Source organism: Acinonyx jubatus, chromosome C2, assembly GCF_027475565.1.
Source record: "Acinonyx jubatus isolate Ajub_Pintada_27869175 chromosome C2, VMU_Ajub_asm_v1.0, whole genome shotgun sequence".
Lineage (NCBI taxonomy): Eukaryota > Metazoa > Chordata > Mammalia > Carnivora > Felidae > Acinonyx > Acinonyx jubatus.
The window spans coordinates 40,276,613-40,297,262 of record NC_069384.1 but is presented as its reverse complement, the minus strand read 5'-3'; the positions used below and the strand labels follow the sequence as shown (position 1 = coordinate 40,297,262).

General features: G+C 37.1%; 1 protein-coding gene and 1 pseudogene across 3 annotated transcripts in view; one reads left to right on the top strand and one right to left on the bottom strand.

The window, feature by feature from the left end:
• The window catches only part of CSNKA2IP (casein kinase 2 subunit alpha' interacting protein), a 381,659-nt gene that overhangs the window by 304,013 nt on the left and 56,996 nt on the right, over positions 1-20,650 (bottom strand). The gene's annotated exons all lie outside the window — the stretch shown is intronic.
• Positions 1,348-2,355, top strand: LOC106983021 (60S ribosomal protein L6-like; annotated as a pseudogene).

The window sequence follows — 20,650 nt, the reverse complement described above, 5'->3', positions numbered from 1 at the left end:
GTACCTGTTGCCTTGGACTATCTCATTACTTCGAATCTTAAAATATTTTATTAAATGAGAGACAAAATTTCTACTTTGGTATTATATTTAAGTTCCTGACTTTGATTATTAGTGATAAATATTTCATAAGGTACTGGCCATTTGTCTTTATTCCTCTGTTGATAACCTATTTATGCTAACCATTTTTCTATTAAAGAGGCCGTCTTTTCATATTGATCATAAAATTTTCTTACAAATTAGTTCTGTTAACCATTTGTCATATATTTGCAAATATTTGTCACTCCTGTGTGGGGAAGGGGGTTAGGATTATCAGTTAATCACATTTATTACCCTCTATGCCACATCCACATAAAAATATCTTATGTGTCAATTTTTATTTTGAAAAATGTTATATCCACTGAAAGTATGTTTAAAAAGTTTGAAAACACAGTAACACCTGTTAACATTCTGCTAGACCTGTTTTATTTCAATCTATCTACACACACGAACACACATACACACACACACACACACACACACACACACACACACACACAACTTACACTTGCAAACCTTCCAAAACAGGTTGCAGATATCATTTAAGTTTCAGCACTAAATACCTCACCATGCATCTTCCAAAGAGTGGAATACTTTTTCCTATGAAACCACAACACGATTGCCACACCAAAAAAGTCAACAATAGTGTTATCCAATATCCATATACAAATAAATAGTCTCCATTACCTTAGATATCTTTTCAAAACCCAGTGGTTCATAGCATTCGACTATTATGTCTCTTTAGTTCCCTCAATCCAGTAGAGCCAAATGCTCCTTCCTTGGTCATTTGTGATGTTAACTACTTGAATAGTCCAGGTCAGGCAACTTATAGAACATCCCACTTTCTAGACATAGCTGTTTTCTCATCATTAAGTTTAGGTCAAACATATCTGACAAGAGCATGTATAGGAGTTTATTTTCCAGTGCATTATATCATTAGTTACTGCTTGCTAAATCAAAGTAAATTAAAGTCACACAGGCAAATTGGGATTAATGCACTAGCAGCTTTATTACTCAAAGGATTCCCCAGGAGAACTAGATTAAGAAATATATACCTGAAAGTTTTTAAGAGACTAGATCTTGAAGGTTCTCATCACAAAAAGGAAGTGGTAACTATTCAACATGTTGGAAGTGTTAGCTAACACTACAACGGTATTCATATTGTAATATAGAAGTTTATCAAATCAATATGCTACATCTTAAACTTATACAATCATATGTTAATTATATTACAATAAGAAATAAATTTTAAAAATTTAAATTTTATTTTTTAAAAAGTATAGCTTGGAAGTATGGCGGGGCCTCTCTGCAAGACTAGATATCAGGATCCCTAATCCTTCACCATCCAAACCGAGAGGGAATCAAATGGCAGGCAAAAAAGCTGAGAAGCCAGATGCTAAGGAGAAGAAACCTGAAGCCAAGAAGGCTGATGCTGGTGGCAAGGTTAAGAAGGGTAACCTCAAGGCTAAAACACCAAAGAAGGGGAAGCCCCACTGCAGCTGAAACCCTGTCCTAGTCAGAGGAATTGGCAGATATTCTTGATCCGCTATGTATTCGAGAAAGGCCATGCACAAGAGGAAGTATTCAGCAGCCAAATCCAGGATTGAAAAGAGAAAGAAGGAGAAGGTTTTTGCTACTGTCATTTGTGACAGTTGGTGGCGACAAGAATGGTGGTACTCGAGTGGTTAAACTTTGCAAAATGCCTAGGAAGGTGTTTGAAGATGTGCCTCGGAAGCTGTTTGAACCAGGGCAAAAAAACCTTTCAGTCAACATGTGAGGAAACTGTGAGCTAACATCACTCCTGGGACCATTTTTGTCATCCTCATTGGGAGCCACAGAGACAAGACAGTGGTTTTCCTGAAGCAACTGAGCAGTGGCTTGCTACTTGTGACTGGACCTCTGTCCCTTAATCGAGTTCCTCTGTGTAGAACACACCAGAAATTTGTCATTGCCACCTCCACCAAAATTGCTATCAGCAGTGCGAAAATCCCCAAACACCTCATTGATACTTTAAGAAGAAGAAGCTGCGTAAACCCAGACACCAGGAAGGTGAGATCTTCAATACGGAGAAAGAGAAATATGAGATTACAGAGCAGCGCAAGGTTGATGAGAAAGCTGTGGACTCGCAAATTCTGCCAAAAATCAAAGCCGTTCCTCAGCTTCAGGGCTACCTCCGCTCTGTGTTTGCTCTCACAAATGGAGTTTACCCTCACAAATTGGTGTTCTAAATTTCTTACAAAGAACCTAATTAAATAACGGATCCATCCAAAAAAAAAAAAAAAAAAAGTATAGCTTGAACCAAAAGTCAAAATAGGGATATCTACTTCTACCCATTGAAAATTACCAGTTTACTTCATCCATCTTACCATGGGTGGCTGACAAATGACAAACCATGTATTCCCATCCCTTCTCTCAGCCATAGAAATTTCATAAATTTACAACTTAAAAAGCAGATTTGCATGATGAAACTGTACTAAGCATACTTAAATAAAGCTTGCCACAAAACAGAAATAAAGACAATATGCTCCTCCAAGTAGAGAAAGATAAAGACCATGTCATAAGATGAGCAAACATTCTTCCTCCAATATTCAAATATTCTTCCTCCAATCATAAACATAAGGTGAGTCCTTCCTCTAGGAGAAAAATAATGGTCCAGAAGGATAATCCAAATGCCATCCAATTCTAGGTAATGAGCAAGAAGCTTTCCCCGCTAAGGAAGGTAAAAACTGGGGCGCCTGGGTGGCTCAGTCAGTTAAGCATCCGACTTTGGCTCAGGTCACGATCTCACGGTCCCTGAGTTCGAACCCCGCATCGGGCTCTGTGCTGACAGCTCAGAGCCTGGAGCCTGCTTTGGATTCTGTGTCTCCCTCTCTCTCTCTCTCTGTTCTTCCCCCGTTCATGCTCTGTCTCTCTCTGTCTCAAAAATAAATAAACATTAAAAAAAAAAGGTAAAAACTGACTCCTCTAGTGAGCTTTTACTCTTTAATTTCATTCACAATGGATTCTTAAAATAGACACACACAGAAATCCACAGACTATTTATTCTATATAGTCAAAATGATCAATACATTATTTATGATTTCTTCATTTTTCTTAATTCCGATAAAACCATTACTTATCCAAAAATAAAATGAATATTTACCTAATTGTTTATGACTAATTTTTTTTTCATACCAAACTTTTTACTTCAAGTTTATTTTTTATATTCAGAACACATTATGCTACCCTTTCTCTCAGGGTATTCTAACAGTGTTGTCAAATAGAAATCTGTGCAAGCCATACATGTAAGTTCAAATTTTATAATTACCACATTAAAAAGCTTAACAGAAACATGTAAAAATGAGTTTAAATTTTTATTTAACCCAATCTTTCTAAAATATTGTCATTTCAACATTTAACCAATATGAAATTAATATTTAACAAAATATTTCATTCTTTTTTCACACTGTTGAAGTGTCCAGACTAGGTTTAAGATGGAGGTACTCATGCCAAGCTGCACATCAGCAAACTAAAACTAAATGTCTGTGATCAGCTCTCTCATGAAAGGATGGCCTACGTCTACCGATCAGCACTGGCTCGCTCAGCACAAATCACCTGACCAGCTTCAAAATTCCCTTTGCTCTATATAAGCACATGCCCAGTGTAACTTCCTTGTTTCTGCTCACTTTGCTCTATAAAACCCTCTCAGTTTGTACAACTCTCCGAAGCTCCTCTCTGTTTTCTAGACTGCCTACTTCCCAATTCATGCATCACTAAATAAAAGTCAACTAGATCTGAAATTTTCTTTTAACAATACCAAGTCTTTGAAATCTGGAATGTATTATATACTCACAAAACATCTCATTACAGACTCTATAGATTCATCTGCAATACTTAGCATGTAGTTAATTTTTTTTTTTTAATGTTTAATTTTTTTTAAACAGATAGAGCGCAAGACACAGAGGGGCAGAGGGAGAAGGAATCACAAAATCCGAAGCAGGCTCCAGGCTCTGAGCTGGATGAGGGACTCAAATCCACGAGCTGTGAAATTATGACCTGAGCCAAAGTTGGACACTTAACCGACTGAGCCACCCTGGCTCCCCACTTAGCATGTATTTAGATTTAATAAACCTACAATAAAAAAAGGAGATTCATATACCTAAGTTTTCCAAAAAAACAAAAAATATTTCAATAAGTGCATCAAGTATCAGTTTTGAAATTAAAATTAAATTAAAATTAAATTAAATTAAAAATTCAGTTCTTTATTCACACAATACACATTCCAAGTTCTTAATAGTTACATGGGGTGGGGCACCTGGGTGGCTCAGTTGGTTGAGCGTCCGACTTCAGCTCAGGTCATGATCTCACCGCTCGTGAGTTCAAGCCCCACATCGGGCTCTGCGCTGACAGCTTGGAGCCTGGAGCCTGCTTGGGATCCTGTGTCTCCCTCTCTCTCTGCCCCTAACCCACCCGTATTCTGTCTCTGTCTCTCTCAAAAATAAATAAACATTAAAAAAAATCTTTTTTAAATAAAAAAAATAGTTACATGGGGTTAGTTGCTATAATATCAAACAAGGACATCTAGAGAATCCATATCGACTTAGTGTCTGAGTAGAGATTCAGTTTAATGAATATCTTTAATATATAGTGCTCACAATATACTTAGCTTAAGAAAACTCATAGTTGAGGCTGATAAGAATTTGATCATTTAGGAGAGACAAAGTATAAGTGATGTTGATACATCATAAATAGATGATAGATAGATAGATAGATAGATAGATAGATAGATAGATAGAGTAAAATGTACAGTACATTTCATGTCACTTAAAATATCTGGAATTAGAGAAAGCACGATGGCTTACTTTTGCTTCAGAACTAGGACTGTTTTGAGATTTGTTCTGAGTACCTCCCACATACAAAAAGTTAACATTGAAAATTAAACACATTTAATTAACGTTAAAACACATTTTTAATCTGACTTCATTCTCTGATGTTTTCCTCATTGGTTTGAATAAAGAGAAAATTTTCATCCTTCTCATTCATTTAAAAATGAGTGATAATTTTAAATATAAAATATAAATATATTCAATTGCATCACATAAGGAAACTTGCCATAGATAATTTAAGGTAACAAAAACCTGTTTTCCAATACTATACCACAAACACTTCTGGGTTTTTTTGTTTGTTGTTTTGTTTTGTTTTTTCCCTCCCCTCTACCACAAACATTTGTAATTTTGTAACATTAAATATGTCTTGCTTCATCAGCAGTGAAAATGGGAAATAGCTTCATTTTTGAAGACAACATGAACATTTTATTCCATTGCTATTTGTTTTGCTCCATCTCTCTGAACGCAACAAAAGTATTTTATAGATGAGTAATCTTAGGCACCAAAGTCAAGCGTTTATCGCCACAGTTCATACAACAAGCCACCACTGTGCTAACAACTCATTGTGAAGTTGACTTCTTGTCCATAAAGCCAGGAAATAATCAACGGCAGCATTTGCCAATAATTAAATTCATACTTAGGTTTCACATGTTTCAATAATGAGATGGGAGACTAGACATAACAATACAATGAGTAAACTTATAGGAAACAATTTATATTGAACCTGAAAAGACAAGTTTAGAGGTAGTAAACGATATCTATAATCTCATGAACAGTCTTTCTGAAGATTTATTGAACAGGTTTTTTTTCTTTCTGAGGATTTATTGTCAATCAGATAGCCACAAAAGACAAGTTCTTTAAAGGGCTTCAGTGGCAGGAGAGTTTCATGAACGGACCAATGGTTCATACTGCAACAAATCAAAGGGAAGGCCTGGGCTTCTGTAACTAGAGATCTTTATAAATGTCAGACTCCTGGTGATCTCAAGTATGGGTCTGATTTTCACACACCTCCATTGATTTCTACATGTGCTACAAAGGAACAGACCCTTTTCATTTATAGGAATAATTTGCTATATAAAAGAAAACCCTCCCAATTTTAGAAATATGCAGGGGTGGGTCATCTTCAGGATATTCTAAACATTGCAATTTGATTAAAGTTACTGCCCAAATGCAGTTTTCATGATTTCCATTTACAGAGCTTATTTTTTTTTTAGATCAGTGAACCACATTTTCCCATGAAATAAAATGAACACCCATATGTTTTTAGTCATTTTGTGACAAAATTTGGATTCTTTCTCTTAAAGACTTTGGAGTTTGATTTATTGACCTAGGCTAGATAGGATTTCTTAACTACTGTTGGGTAAAAGGCTTCTTGTGACACACAATGGTCCTAATTCAGGCTCAGATAATGGCCCTAGCACAGCTAAAAATACATCACCCTGATGCATTTGTTACGGAAGTTGGATATTATCAATGCTTGTATAACTGTTCCTGTAGTAAAGGAAGATTTAAATTTTTATTGTTTCATGTTATAAGTGACCAATAAAATGAATAACATACATCCCATTATACAATTGGAGACAAGACCACTGGCTTTTCTAGAAAATAGAACAAAAATACAAATATGAAAAAAGAACCTAAAGGAAACAAAACAAAATGATCTTGGAACTAAGTAACTTGCTCCTTAAATTATATTCAACTTCTATGTAGCTTTGCACATGTGTGCTACAATTTGTCCTAGGAATAATTTTTATCACTCACATTCTGCTAAATAAGCTAGTTTTTTTTTTGTTTTTTGGGGGTTTTGTTGGTTGTCGTTTTTTCTATTTGCCTCACTGTAGTGTAAGTGCCTAACAATTAGTTTTGATTGTAATGTAAGGACATTAAACTGTTGATGCCAAGGCATTGACTTCAAAGCCATGCATCTCAAATAAACATATTGTCAGCTACTACGCAGTGAGAAAAAGAGGCAGGCAGCCCCACTTAGGAGGTTCCCCTTTTAGAAAGCTTTGGGTGACCTAGATAACTGACTGCCAGAGTGACCCTGCTTTTCCCTTCCCATGCTTTAATTCTTGCTCTTATGTTTTAAATTCACCAACAGCAAACCCAGAAAAACCCTAGGAATCCCGCCTTTGATCCCAATAAAGGCAGAATTCTAGATCCTTGAATGAGCACCCTGTCTCTACCTGAGGCCTTGCTGTGTGGCCATGAACACATGGTGTACCCTGCAGGATTTTTGAGTAATAAGCCTCATTTCATCAAAGTTCTCCGCTGATGGCTGCTGAGCTGCGTCTCGCAGTTAGGAGAATCACAAGAGCCAGTCCAGCCACAGCACTGGCGCCGGTCAGAGAAACATCTGTGGGGCTCACCACAAACTGTATGGGCCAAATGAATGCTCCAGGCATTGCTAGCCAATAGCATCACTATTGATAGACTGAGACCGACACAAAACACTCACTTTTCTGTAATTTGGTGTTGAGAGCACTTAGAAAATACATTTTAATGTTTAGAGCAAAGTTTTTGTTTGTACCTGGCTACCTAGACATTTTTTTGCCCCAATCCCTGAAATGACAGAAAGAAATCATTTTCGCGTGTGATAGAGACAACCTATTTAGCAGAGAACAACATGCTGTTGCCTTAGCCAATCCGCATTCTGGGCAACTAATTTGAATAGCTAGTTAATTTCTGCAAGCAGCATCTTCTATTTTCTCAGAAAATGAAGGGAAGCCTGGGTTGGAAGAGGAGGAACGGGAGGGAAAGACAGGCAAATACAGAAATAGAGTGGATAACTGCTGAGGCATGGCTAATCAGAAAGGACACTCCATGTATATTATGGACCCATTGTGATAATAAAATTGGAATAAAATTGCCTACCCAAACCACTTGAGACACTCTGCATCTTTAATTTTTAAAGTTATGAAGACACTTGACACAGAAGGGGATCAATTATCATGAGTTTGCGTGCAAATACTTACTTAAGCAAGGCAGTGGGTCAGAGTCAGTAGGAAAATTGCAGGCTTGCAGCCACGTAATGGCAACTAATTACACTATTCCAAGGCCCCTTTCCAATGGTCTCAGTTGGCATTAATGGTTATGGCTGATTTATTCTGAATCACTTTCAGGGGTCTGAAGTTATGATAAATTTATGTATTTGCTAAAGAAAACTGCTTCTGATAATGAATCCACCAAAACAATAAAACAAAAAGGAGTCCTCCAGTTAACTTGTTAGGTGCTCAAATCTTTGAGATGAATAGTTTGGCACATTTTAATCATGGAATGGGGCGTCTGGCTTAGTATATAGGCAGCTCCCAGATCACAATAACCCCTCTTACAATGGGCAACCTTGAACATACACATTTTGGGACATAAAAATTTAGACTGTCTCCCTGTATGGAACATTAATAGAGTGCTTTATTTCATGTAAAATAAAGTAAATAAGGAGCTTCTCTTTGTGGTAATAGTTTTAAGGGTCCGTTCAGACACTGACTTGGTTTCAGATTATCAAGACAAATTCAATTTTTTGTTGTTGTTATACTATGAGATTAATCAGCTGATTTAATAGGAAAGTCTTTACACTTCTTCTTTGTTCCATTGCCACAAAATCTGGAGAGATTACCATTTCTATAAGGTCAAGTCTGAGAAAAAAACAACAAATTGGTCTGGTAGACAAGAAAACTGAATTTCATTCCCAAGTCCATTAAATGAGCAGTCAGACATGCAGTGAACAATAAAAATAAGCAACCTCCATTTACTGTCTTTATTCCTTTAAGGAAAAACTCACATCCCTCTAACCCTGTTGCCTATGCCTATGTTGTAGATGCAACGTATTTTTCTCTTTCGTATCTGTTAGTAATATGCCCATTAAGAAGTGAATTTAGTACTGGTAAATAAATTGCTTTTTCTTTCTGTTCTATTGAATGTAATGTTTTAATGTGTATTTAAAATTAATCCATTACATATAAAAGTAATTCCATTCCACGGTATTTCTCTGAATCTCTTCCGAAGTATATCACTTTTACAGTAAATAAGCTTTGCTTGTGGGGAAAAAAATCCTCTTAACCATTAAAAAGAAAAAAAGTATATGTTCTCAGCCTGCATGGCCACCTGTGTCACCACCTACACTGTGGGTGGACATGATATGCTGACCTCAATCAGATGCAGTAACCATGTCACCAAAACCAAGAAGAGATTACTGTGAATACTACACATGCCACCGAGAAGCTAATCAAATTTTAATGTCAGCTCCTCATTTTGCTAGCTTGAATCTTTAAAAACATAAAATATATATATTCCCATGTTTAGCGTAATTAACATTACATGAAATGCATAAATGTGCATTCAGAACCTCCCTTCCTTTTCCTACCTTTGCTGAAATGTCCACTTTATTTCTTCCTGAAATTTACAATCTATTTGAATTAGAAGAAGAGTGTTGGCACAATGCTGGGTAATACCTGGCTCGATATTGAGTAAATGGGTCCACACTGGCATCCCTGAATGCACACACTTTGAAGAGGCAGGACTGAAAAACTACCCCCCTCTATTGATACGTGGATCAATATGGTTAGTAGATGTAGTGGTTTTTCCTTCTTCCATCCTCTTTGTGGTCTGCTTGGGGGTGGGAGGCTATTAGCAGTGGAGTAGGAACTAACAGCATTACATGCTACAAAGAGCAATTGCCTGAGCAATTTTCCTAAGCAAGAGCCAAAGCAAAGCAATGTAATGCTCCCCCTCGCCTCTCTGTCAGCCACATGAGAGTGGAGCTGTACGGTGATCTCCACAGGGCAAATTCCGTGACAGAAACTGACTTCTGTGGCCAATTGCATGGCGGCATGGGTCTGTCTCAAGTAGGAATTTAAATATTGAATACTATGTACGGTTTTTTTCTTTTCTTTTCTGGGGCTATCAAAAATAAAAATTTTAATAACACAGGTGTGTTTCCTTGACTTCTTTGGAAGAAAATACTTCTAGCTAAAAAAAGATGCACAATGTTATTTGAAAATATTAGTATTATCATTATCATTTGGTATTTTAATATCAAGTCCAGTGAAACAGTGGCCAAAAGTTCCATTTTAAGATTGTTCAAACTTATATCTTTCAGCTAATATATGTACAAAATATTCCTTGAGATCTGACCATTCAGTGTAGAGTGTCTCTCTCCCCCTTTTAGAATGTCACATATTTCAAAACACTGTCTCTTCACATCTAAAGAGATAAGAGGCAAATAAAATGGAAAAGTTCAACTGCCAGATAAACCTTCTGTAGGTAACATTTAAAGAATCTGTTCTTCCCATATCCCAGGCCTGAAAATATAAGTAGATTGTATTCATTCAATCTAAAGGTTCAAAACGCATGTAATCAATGTTCATTAAACAAGTAACTACCTGCACTTAACTTTCTTCTTCCAGTTCTAGCTTTGGATAGAATTTTACTGTTTCAATTTCAAATTCAAAGCTATGCAATTGTGATAGCCATTTATTTTGTACTTTTATATTGGTATTTTAATACCTTACTTAGGCTTATTTTCTTCTATTTAAATTTTTACATATAATATAAAAAGTGATGATTTTTTCAAAAAGAAACAGTCTTCAAATAAAGTCACAATAAGGCAAAGGCTACAGTTGAGCAATCAATGAGATTGAACACTATTTATTGCTCATTTTATGAAATCATAGAATCATCAATCCAGGAGATAATCTTAGAGATCATCTAATATAGCTCTCCTCATTTTCTAGAAGAAAAAGAAAAAATAATAAAAAAGTAAGGTTCAGAGGAAATAGGTGATTTGCTTATGACCACACGACTAGTAGATGGCCAAGATGACACCAGACTGCTTCATTCCTGAAATATTTTTACTCTACAAGCTCCCTGATAGAATAAAAATTAAAATAGGGTAGTAATTACAAGATAAATAGATAAATAGGTATCTAGGACCAACTAAATCAGGAAGGTGTCAAATAAAGGAAAAGTGCCTGAAAATGGTTAGTTCGGTAAGAATCCCAACAGGAAACAGATGACACACTCAAATTGGGATAATTGGATAATAAATGAAGTATTTACCAAGCTGTGGGCCAGATACAAAAAAGTCATAAAAGCTAGGCCAGAGTCCAGGCTAGAAAATCTGAGCTATTCCTATTCCTAGACCAAAACTGAGGAAGAAAGTGTGGCTCCAGGAAGCCAAAGCAAGGGTCCTCTAAGGAGGGCTACCAGGACAGGAGCTCTGACCTGTGGTCAAAGGACAGAGCTAAGGAGAAGTGATCCTGCAGGGAGGGAAGCAGGGGATTGAACTCACTGATGTCTCTCGCCACCGTCTGATCTCTTGCAGCAGACTACTTGCAGTAAGTTACCAGAGGGGAAAAGGACCTCTTGATATATGGTCTATGTAGATCAGTCTCCCCGGACAGAGAGAAGAGTAGGAAGGGCAAAGTGAGGATCCAAAAAGGTACATTAAGGCATGCACGTAAAATGTGAACAAAGAAAGAAATGACAGACAAATAAAGAGCTTAAAAAAATCAATTGTAAAATTAGGAGCAAAAAAGTATTTACTCAAGCAAGGGGAGAATAGTGTAGAATGAGAAAGTTGTATGGGAGAATTAATAGACAGTAAGTTCAGGTTTTGGGAAAGAGGAAAAGAAGAGTTAATGGAGAGGAAGAGGGAAAGTTTAGGGCAAGAGAGAGAAGGTTGATGGTGCGATGGGTATAAACATATTAAAGTTTAAAGAAAAAAATCATTTTTTCATGTAAACCTGTTCTAGCCTGGGTAGAGAGAAGTTTCTTTTTTTTAAGTTTATTTATTTATTTTGAGAGAGAGACAGCAAGCAGAGGACGGCAGAGAGAGAGGGAGAAAGAGAATCCCATGTAGGCTCTGTGCTGTCAGCAGGGAGCCCGACACAGGACTTGATCCCATCAACTGTGAGATCATGACCGAAGTCAAAACCAAGAGTCGGACACTTAACCGACTGAGCAACCTGGGTGCCCCAGAGAGAAGTTTCTATCAGACTGTTCTGCTCTAACAATTATACAGTATTAAATATACAGGCTTTATGTGAATATTGAGAATTTCCAAATGACCTCAGCTGATGAAATATGTTCACTCCATCTAAAATCCTTTTCCTTTCCTTGCTTGGTATAAAAGACTCTTGAAGCATGTTGTTTGGTGTTAACTTTGCTCCCTTTCTAAGCATTCTCATTTGCCTGTGCTGCTTCTATCTACTACCAGCCCCCCATCCTTCCTGAACAGTCATCTGTGTGCATCTTCATCAAGACTGTCCCTTACAGATGCCATCAACGTACTAAACCTATCCTTGGTCTACCATTTTCCTTCTGATACTGCTCTGTCTTGCTTCTGGTTATTTAGGATTTGATTTCTTCCACAGGAACCCTCAAGCTATACAGAAAACAAGAAAAATACACCAATTATATGGGACTTATCTCCCAATATAATCAGGAAATAAAAGAATTTGCTTCCCTTTGCTGGGAGTGTCCTTGTGTTTCTTGGCCCCTACCACATATCCATAGCTTTTCTTTTTCTTTCACCCGCAAGCATCATTTCCAACTTTTCTCCAGAATTATTTGCCAATCAAAAGATAGACTTTCTTTGCTAAGACGTTTACCAACTTGGAATGAAATATTTTGTGCTTCTAATTTAATTTAGGATTATGCTATCATTGACCTAGAGTTTTTATTTTCTTTTGAGATTTCATTGGCCTCTGGAAGTCTCAATCCCTGCATCTATAAAAGATAAATAATAATAGCTTCTTCCTCATAAGTTGTTAAAATGATATGAGATAATCCATGTAAAGTGCTGATTACAGCACAGCAAATAATAAAAGCTCTTTAATTGTTAACTGTTATTATTATTACTCTGTAAATGGCTGTCTATGACGGGCAAATGATTTACTGCAAAGAATAGTAATGTAGCAGCTAAGGGGTCAAAGCTCCTCTCCCAAGGATAAAGATGAAAGAACAATGCCACCCCCATTAGAACCCCTTGGTATCAATGATTAAGATCATCTCTAATGACAAGCTAGTCTTTTTCTCAGAAATGGCACATATTTATCCCCATCAATCAGATTAGCCAGTCTAGAATAAAGTTACATTTTTTCATGGTGACCTTATTTTTCCATAGCTTGTGTTTAATGAATCATATTTGGGGCATTCAACTTAATCTTGAAAAAACTAATAGAAATATTGCAGAGCAGAGTTGTATAGACATTTTGAAAATCTTTGATAAATAGCTTTGTAAATGGATCCTCACATGCATGATAGTACTAGAAAGACCTCTGTGCTAGAAGAACACAATCTAAGGAAGAATATAGGCCAGCTGACTGAAATGAAAAATATGATCTGAGGCTGAAATAGAATTAATGGAACCATACAAAACCACCCAAATTAAAACCACCACCAGATTATTCCTGAGATGGTTAGTATATATGGTGAAATAATTAAATATGATCCTTTAGTTTTTAATTGGTTTATAATTGAAAATACAGAAAAGTAACCTAACAAATACCTTGTACCCACTCTCAGATTTAATAAACATGTTTTCACATTTTCTTTAGGTAATTGTGGAAAGACATAAAACAAACAGTAAAGGTTTGATCCAAGTTCTTCTTGTGTGTGCAGCCTAATTCATTCTATTCCATGCCATCCCCATTACATTCTAAACAAACTGAAATGTACACTTTCCAACCATGTTTTTACACTTTTTACACACAAACGTATAATATGTTGTGCGTATCTATGTACAACATATATTATTCTTATGTTTCAAATTTTTGAATAACAGGCCTTGTATTGTATGAGTTCTTAAGAGTTTGCCTTTTTCTCTCAACATTTTCCTGCTTATTTTCTTTATTCATTGTGACTGCTGAATATAAAATTATCCACTTCTAATAATGGATATTTATTTTTTTAATTTTTTTATATAAACAATGTTGCATTGAATGCCCTTGTACATATTTTCTTGTGCACATATGCAACAGTTTTTCTGAAGTAAATACAGCACTTAGAAGTGGAACGCTGGATCCTGATCAACTTAACCAGATATTGCCAAATCATTCTGAAAACTTGCTGTATCAATTTATACAACCATTACCGAAATATAAGGGTCCCCTTTATTCCATATCCTCACCAGCGCGTGGTATGGCCAAAATTTCTTAAATGTTTATTGTTCTGGTGAATGCAAAATCAATTTTTTGTTTAGATTTTATATAAAAGCCAAAATTAAAACAAATTTTAAAGTGAATGCCTTTTAAGCAGTAAATTCAAGGATTATGAATTTGAAGTATCTTACTAAATTTCCATGTAACCCATTTCATATCTGTGTAGACCGTTACCATGTGTGATATCCACAGTGAACTGCGCAAAGAATAAGCGAAATGGCAGATTCCCTTTCTTTCCAAAGCAAAGAACAAGGTTTGTTCCATCTCATTTTCCTCAGACTCAAAATTACCTAAACCCTTGAAAAAAAGGCTCACTTAACTATAAATGAGCCTTGAAAGTTAATTTACACTTTCTAGATAGGAACATTCTTAGAAATCCTGTTTTCTTCTCCTTCTTCTCCCCTTCTGCCCCACACCTTCTTCTTTTCCTTTTCCTCCTGTTTGACACTTTTTTCTTCCCTTAAGAAAAGCCTATTTAAATACACTCAGTTGTAAAGTTGGACTGGTTAGCCACTTCTTAAACGTGGCAAAGATTACAACTTCCCACAGAGGTTTTGCATTTGAGTCTTTTCATTAATACAGCCAGCAGGATTTGAGGATTTCATTAACTCTTCATTAGGAGTTAGACAATTCTAATAAACCTATCTTTCTTCTATAAGGCTAACTTACCCAGTTGTTTTATTTCCATTACAGTAATGTTAAAATCTGTTCTCAATAAAATTTTCTGCAAAAAGTACCTTTGTTCCTAAAGTTAGTCTCTAGAAGATATTTATTTTTTTCTTAATGAAATGAAACTTTCTGCAAGATCCCACATACCAGCAAGAACTGTATAAACTAAGGGTTATTAACTAAGGGGTTACTACTTCATTGTTATTATTGATATTCAAGTATGTACATGGTCATATTTTTATTTAAATAATGACAGTTTGCTGGAGTCAGTCTTATTTTCAAAATTATAAAAATAATTGAAGCTCTTGTGAAATAATCAAAATATAGCTTTTTAAATATACAGTCTATGTTACTTTATAAGACTCTATATCTGACTTTTATGACTGATATTTTAATGATTTGTTAAAAAGCAAATAGTATACTGGCGCCTGGGTGGCTCAGTCGGTTAAGCGTCCAACTTCAGCTCAGGTCATGATCTCGTGGTCTATGAGTTTGAGCCCCGCGTCAGGCTCTGTGCTGACAGCTCAGAGCCTGGAGCCTGCTTCAGATTCTGTGTCTCCTCTCTTTCTGCCCCTCCCCAACTCGTGTGTGTGTGTGTGTGTGTGTGTGTGTGTGTGTGTCTGTCTGTCTCTTTCTCTCAAAGATAAACATTAAAAAAAAACCTAAATAAATAAACAAATAAAACTTTTGCCTAAATTTCAAGGCCATCAATAATTTAACCCAACCCATTTGTACTGATTGATCTTGTTATTTCTCTATCCACACTCTACACCTCCACCAAATTTCTTATCAATTTCTTATTTTGTTCATCAAAAACATTTGATATGGTTTCCCTCTGCATCATGGACCTACTATAACTTTTACATGAACACTTTTACATTCATTTCCTATTGCTGATACAACAAAGTACCACAAATTTAGCGGCTTAGAACAATACAAATGTCTTATCTTACAGTCTCATAGGTTAGAAGTCCAATACAGGTCTCACGGGGCTAAAATCAAGGTGTCATGGGGCCTGTGTTCATTTTCCAGGTTTTAGAGGTCACCCTTATTCGCTGGCTTATGGCCTGCTTCTGTCATCTTCAAAGCCAGCAATGTTACATATTTCTCACCATTCTTCCATAGTCATATCTCCCCATCTCCTACCAATGCTATGGTGGCATCTCCAATTTTAACGACCCATGTAATCAGTTTGACTTTACCCAGGGCAATCACCTCATCTCAAGGTCCTTAACTTATTCACAACTGCAAAGTCCCTTTTGCCATGTACGGTGATACATTCATTGGTTCCGGGGATTAGCACACAGAAATCTTTGGGAACCATCATTCTGCCTGCCACAATTTTCATCTTTTCCTGCCACCTAACAAAGTTTACTTCTTTCCACAGAGAATGCACTGAGTTGTTCAGACTGAAAAATTTCACTCAATTCAACTTCCTATTTTACAAGTAAGTCCAAGAGTCTCATTGCTGCCAAATGACAGATTATTAGCAAATATTTGTTAAATGCTAAATGAAGTAGGGGTGCCTGGGTGGCTTAGTGGGTTAAGCATCCAATTTCAGCTCAAGTCATGATTTCACGGTTTGTGGGTTCGAACCCTGCGTCGCAGGGCAGAGCCTGGAGACTGCTTCAGATTCTGTGTCTCCCTCTCTCTCTGCTCCTCCTCCACTTTTGCTCTGTCTGTCTCTCAAAAATAAATAAACATAAAAAAATTTTTTTAGGGGCACCTGGGTGGCTCAGTCAAGCCTCCGACTACTGCGCTCAGGTCATGATCTCACGGTCATTGAGTTTGAGTATCATGTTGGGCTCTGTGCTGACGATCAGGGCCTAGAGCCTGCTTTGGATTCTGTGTCTCCCTCTCTCTCTTCCCATCCCCCGCTCACACCCTGTCTGTCTCTCTCTCAAAAATAAATAAACATTAAAAATTTTTTTTTAATGTTTAAGGCTAAATGAAGTAACTTGTCTTTCTAGGCCCAGTTCAGATAATAACACTGTTATGAAGCATCATGTAATTATGTCAGCTTAAATTAATTTCTCAACCAAACTTTCTCTAGCATTTATTATCTGACCACTAATTTGTATTCTATCATTTATTTTATACAAGGACAAAAAACAAATATTACTTTTCTACTCTTAGAACTATATTTGTTATGTGTTTCATTTTTTATTTCTATTATATGATCATGTTTTAGACTTTTCCCTTTATTTCATTTTTCAATTATTCATTCCACTGTGCATTCTCCATATTTTATGTGCCACATTTCATTAGCCTGGGTCAGTTCTGTGCCTAAAGGCAAGATCTGTTCCTTAGTTTATTTTCCTTCTCAACTCACCTTGGTAATTCTCCTTGCCAAAAAACGCACTAAGGCAGGGGGAAAGCATAGAGACAGATTTTCCATGCTTTCTCTACTTTTCCAGCATTTCTGACTGTAGCTGGTGTGGCAACTCAGCTTGGATTAGCACCCTGGGCCTAACTGTCTTGAATTTATGAAGAAGTATGAAGCCCCACGTAAGTCTCAGGACTATGTGTCAGTTACTTTATTTTTTCTACCAGGAAGAATAAGTTTCACTCTTCACTGCCAGGCCAGTGTCCAGAGCATTCCCTGCATATAGTAAGCACTTCATAAACATTTATCAAATGAATAACTGAAAGGATGAATGAAAGATTGACATAAAAATTAGACTCTGAGTTAGTGTGTCTAATTTTTCAATGCAGGAGCGGAGTAGGTAGGTAAATTTCGTTACCCTATTTTTCTCAACCCACTTTGGATACTTATTCCTGGAAATCCCATGCATTAGGGATAATATATTTTTTTAGGATATACATGTGATTTTTTCAAATGTCAAAAGCCAATACATTGTCTTCTAAAAATGTTAAGGAAAAACCCAAGACAACCATTTTGGCTCAAGAATTAAGTAGTAAAGTCTTGTGTAACAGAATTCAAAGTAACAGAATTATTCCAGAAGTATTTCAAAAATGCTTTTAGTCCTTATGCTATTTTTAAAGAATGCCTCCCTCTAAAACGACTTTATTGAAAAACACCACATCTTATGAAGTTAGTATTTCATTACACTTTTTTGTATGTCTTTCTTCTCTCACAGATCTTGAACTCCTTGGTGTGTTTGACACATCTTTGTATCCTCAGAACCTAGGACAGTTTCTATTTCTTTTCTAAAAATGTAAATAAATGGATGAGTATACATCTCACTTGGTATCCTTTTTTCCTCAGATATCTGTCAAACATTAATGTGTGCAGGAGGAGGAGCCAAGATGGTGGAACAGCATGGAAGTTTCTTTTGTGTCTCGTGTGCATGAAATACAGCCAGAACAACACTAAACCATCCTGCACAGCTAGAAAACTGATCTGAGGATTAACACAACAATCTGCACAACCTGAACCACAGAACTCAGCAGGTACACAGCGCTAGAGGTGAACTTGGGGAGCGAGTAGCTGCAGAGGGCAGGGAGGGCAGAGAGAGGATGGAGATGGGGAATGTGGGATACAGGAAAAGCATCCCCCCGAAAGCAGCTGGAGAGAAAGTGGAAAAGTGTAAACAGTCGCAGGGACTGAACTAAAAGGGGAGAAAGGAGAAAAGAGAAAAGAGAGGGTTTAAATTCCATTAAGACTGTAAACAAGGGCAGCACAAAGGCTGTAACTCCGTAGCTCGATACCTGGTGGTGCTCTGGTGGGAAGGACAAATCCCCAGAAGCAGAGTGAAGTCCGGAGGTCTTTGGGCCACACAGGGAGAGCCGGTTCCCCTGCTGGGAGGACATCTGGTAGACGCTGTGTGACTCCCCCAAAGGCAAAGGTGCCAGTGGACCCGGGAGAACAACCACATTCACTGGTGCTAGAACAAGGTTGCTGGGGGTGAAGCCTGGTGCCAGATGCATGTTGTGATTTACCATAATCCCTGGAATGCTGCTGCTACATGATCGCGTGAACTTTTTCTGGGGTGGGCTGGCATCCAGCCACAGTCTCCGAGCGTCGGAAGCAGCACGGTCCAGTGAACATTCCTGGGTGTGGCCAGCACCCTGCCATTGTTCAGTGAGACCCTCCCGCAGAGGGGCATAACGGGTCAAAGCCACAGTCCCTCAGAAATAAAGGGTCAGGAAAAACAGCCGCATGTGAGATAAAACTCAGGAGGGTGGTTCTGCCTAGAGCTTGGTCACAGACAGTGTAAAAGCAGTGAGTGGACGGAAGCCGAAGACAAAGTGAGGGTGCACGATTGCTGATCAGAGAGAGCAGAGTTCTGATACTAGAGACTGGTAGCTGGGTGACGCCATTTTTACTGCTCCTGCGCGTGTGTGCACACACCTACAAGCACCAGAACAATCCACCCCAGTAGGCTAGAAGCGCCATCTAGTGGAGAACGGAGCTGTTACGCTAAGCCCCGCCCAACTGGGCCAACCTCAGTCTTCAAGAACACAGGTCTCTCTGCCTGCTTAGTTTATGGACTATAAAGCGCTTCATAGTTTGACTTCTAGGGGAAAACGAAGTGGTATCAGTCATACTTCAGTCTGTTCACTGGTCCATCTATTCAATTTCCTTTCTTTTTTTTTTCTTTTTTCTCTTTTCATTTCTTTTCTTTTTCTTGAATACAGAAAGAGAAAAAATTCATTTTTATTTTCAATTTTTAATAAAAATATTTTTCTTTAATTTTTTTCTACTATGTTTTTTACTTTGGTGTAAATTTTTTCAAATTCTATTTTACTTCCATCATTTCATTTTATTCTACTTCAGTGTTCTCATTTTTTCAAACTTTCAAACAATTTCCCTTTTTTTATCTTTCCCCCTTTTTCTCTAATCTATCAAGCCCCTTTCAACACCCAGACCAAAACACACCTAGGATCTAGCATCATTTGATTTTGTGTGTGCTTGTGTTTTTAATTTTTTAATTTTAATATTTTTCAATTTTAATTTTTTTACCTCGTGAATTCCTTTTCTCCCTTCAAAATGATGAAATGAAGGAATTCACCCCAAAAGAAAGAGCAGAAAGATATGACAGCCAGGGACTTAACCAACACAGATGCAAGCAAGATGTCTGAACCAGAATTTAGAATCACGATAATAAGAATACTAGCTGGAGTCGAAAATAGACTAGAATCCCTGTCTGCAGAGATAAAAGATGTAAAAGCTAGTCAGGATGAAATAAAAAATGCTATAACTGAGCTGCAAACTCAAATGAATGACATGGCAGCAAGGATGAGGCAGAACAGAGAATTGGTGAAATAGAGGACAAACTTACGGAGAATAATGAAGCAGAAAAAAAGACGGAGATTAAGGCAAAAGAGCATGATTTAAGAATTAGAGACATCAGTGACTCATTAAAAAGGAACAACATCAGAATCATAGGGGTCCCAGAGGAGGAAGAGAGAGAAATAGGGGTAGAAGGGTTATATGAGCAAATCATAGCATAAAACTTTTCTAACCTGGGAAAAGACACAGACATCAAAATCCAGGAAGCACAGAGGACTCCCGTTAGATTCAACAAAAACCAACCAGCAACAAGGCATGTCATAGTCAAATTCACAAAATACTCAAGCAAGGACTGAATCATGAAAGCAGCAAGGGAAAAAAAGTCCCTCACCTACAAGGGAAGACAGATCAGGTTTGCAGCAGACCCATCCACAGAAACTTGGCAGGCCAAGAAAGGAGTGCAGGATATATTCAGTGTGCTGAATCTGAAAAATATGCAGCAAAATAGAAGGAGAGATCAAAAGTTTCCCAGACAAACAAAAATTAAAGGAGTTTGTGACCACTAAACCAGCCCTGCAGGAAATTTTAAGGGCGAAAGATGAAAAAGCAAACAAACAAATAAATAATAAATAAATAAATAAATACCAAAAGCAACAAAGATTAGAAAGGACCAGAGAACACCACCAGAAACTCCAACTCTACAAGCAACATAATGGCAATAA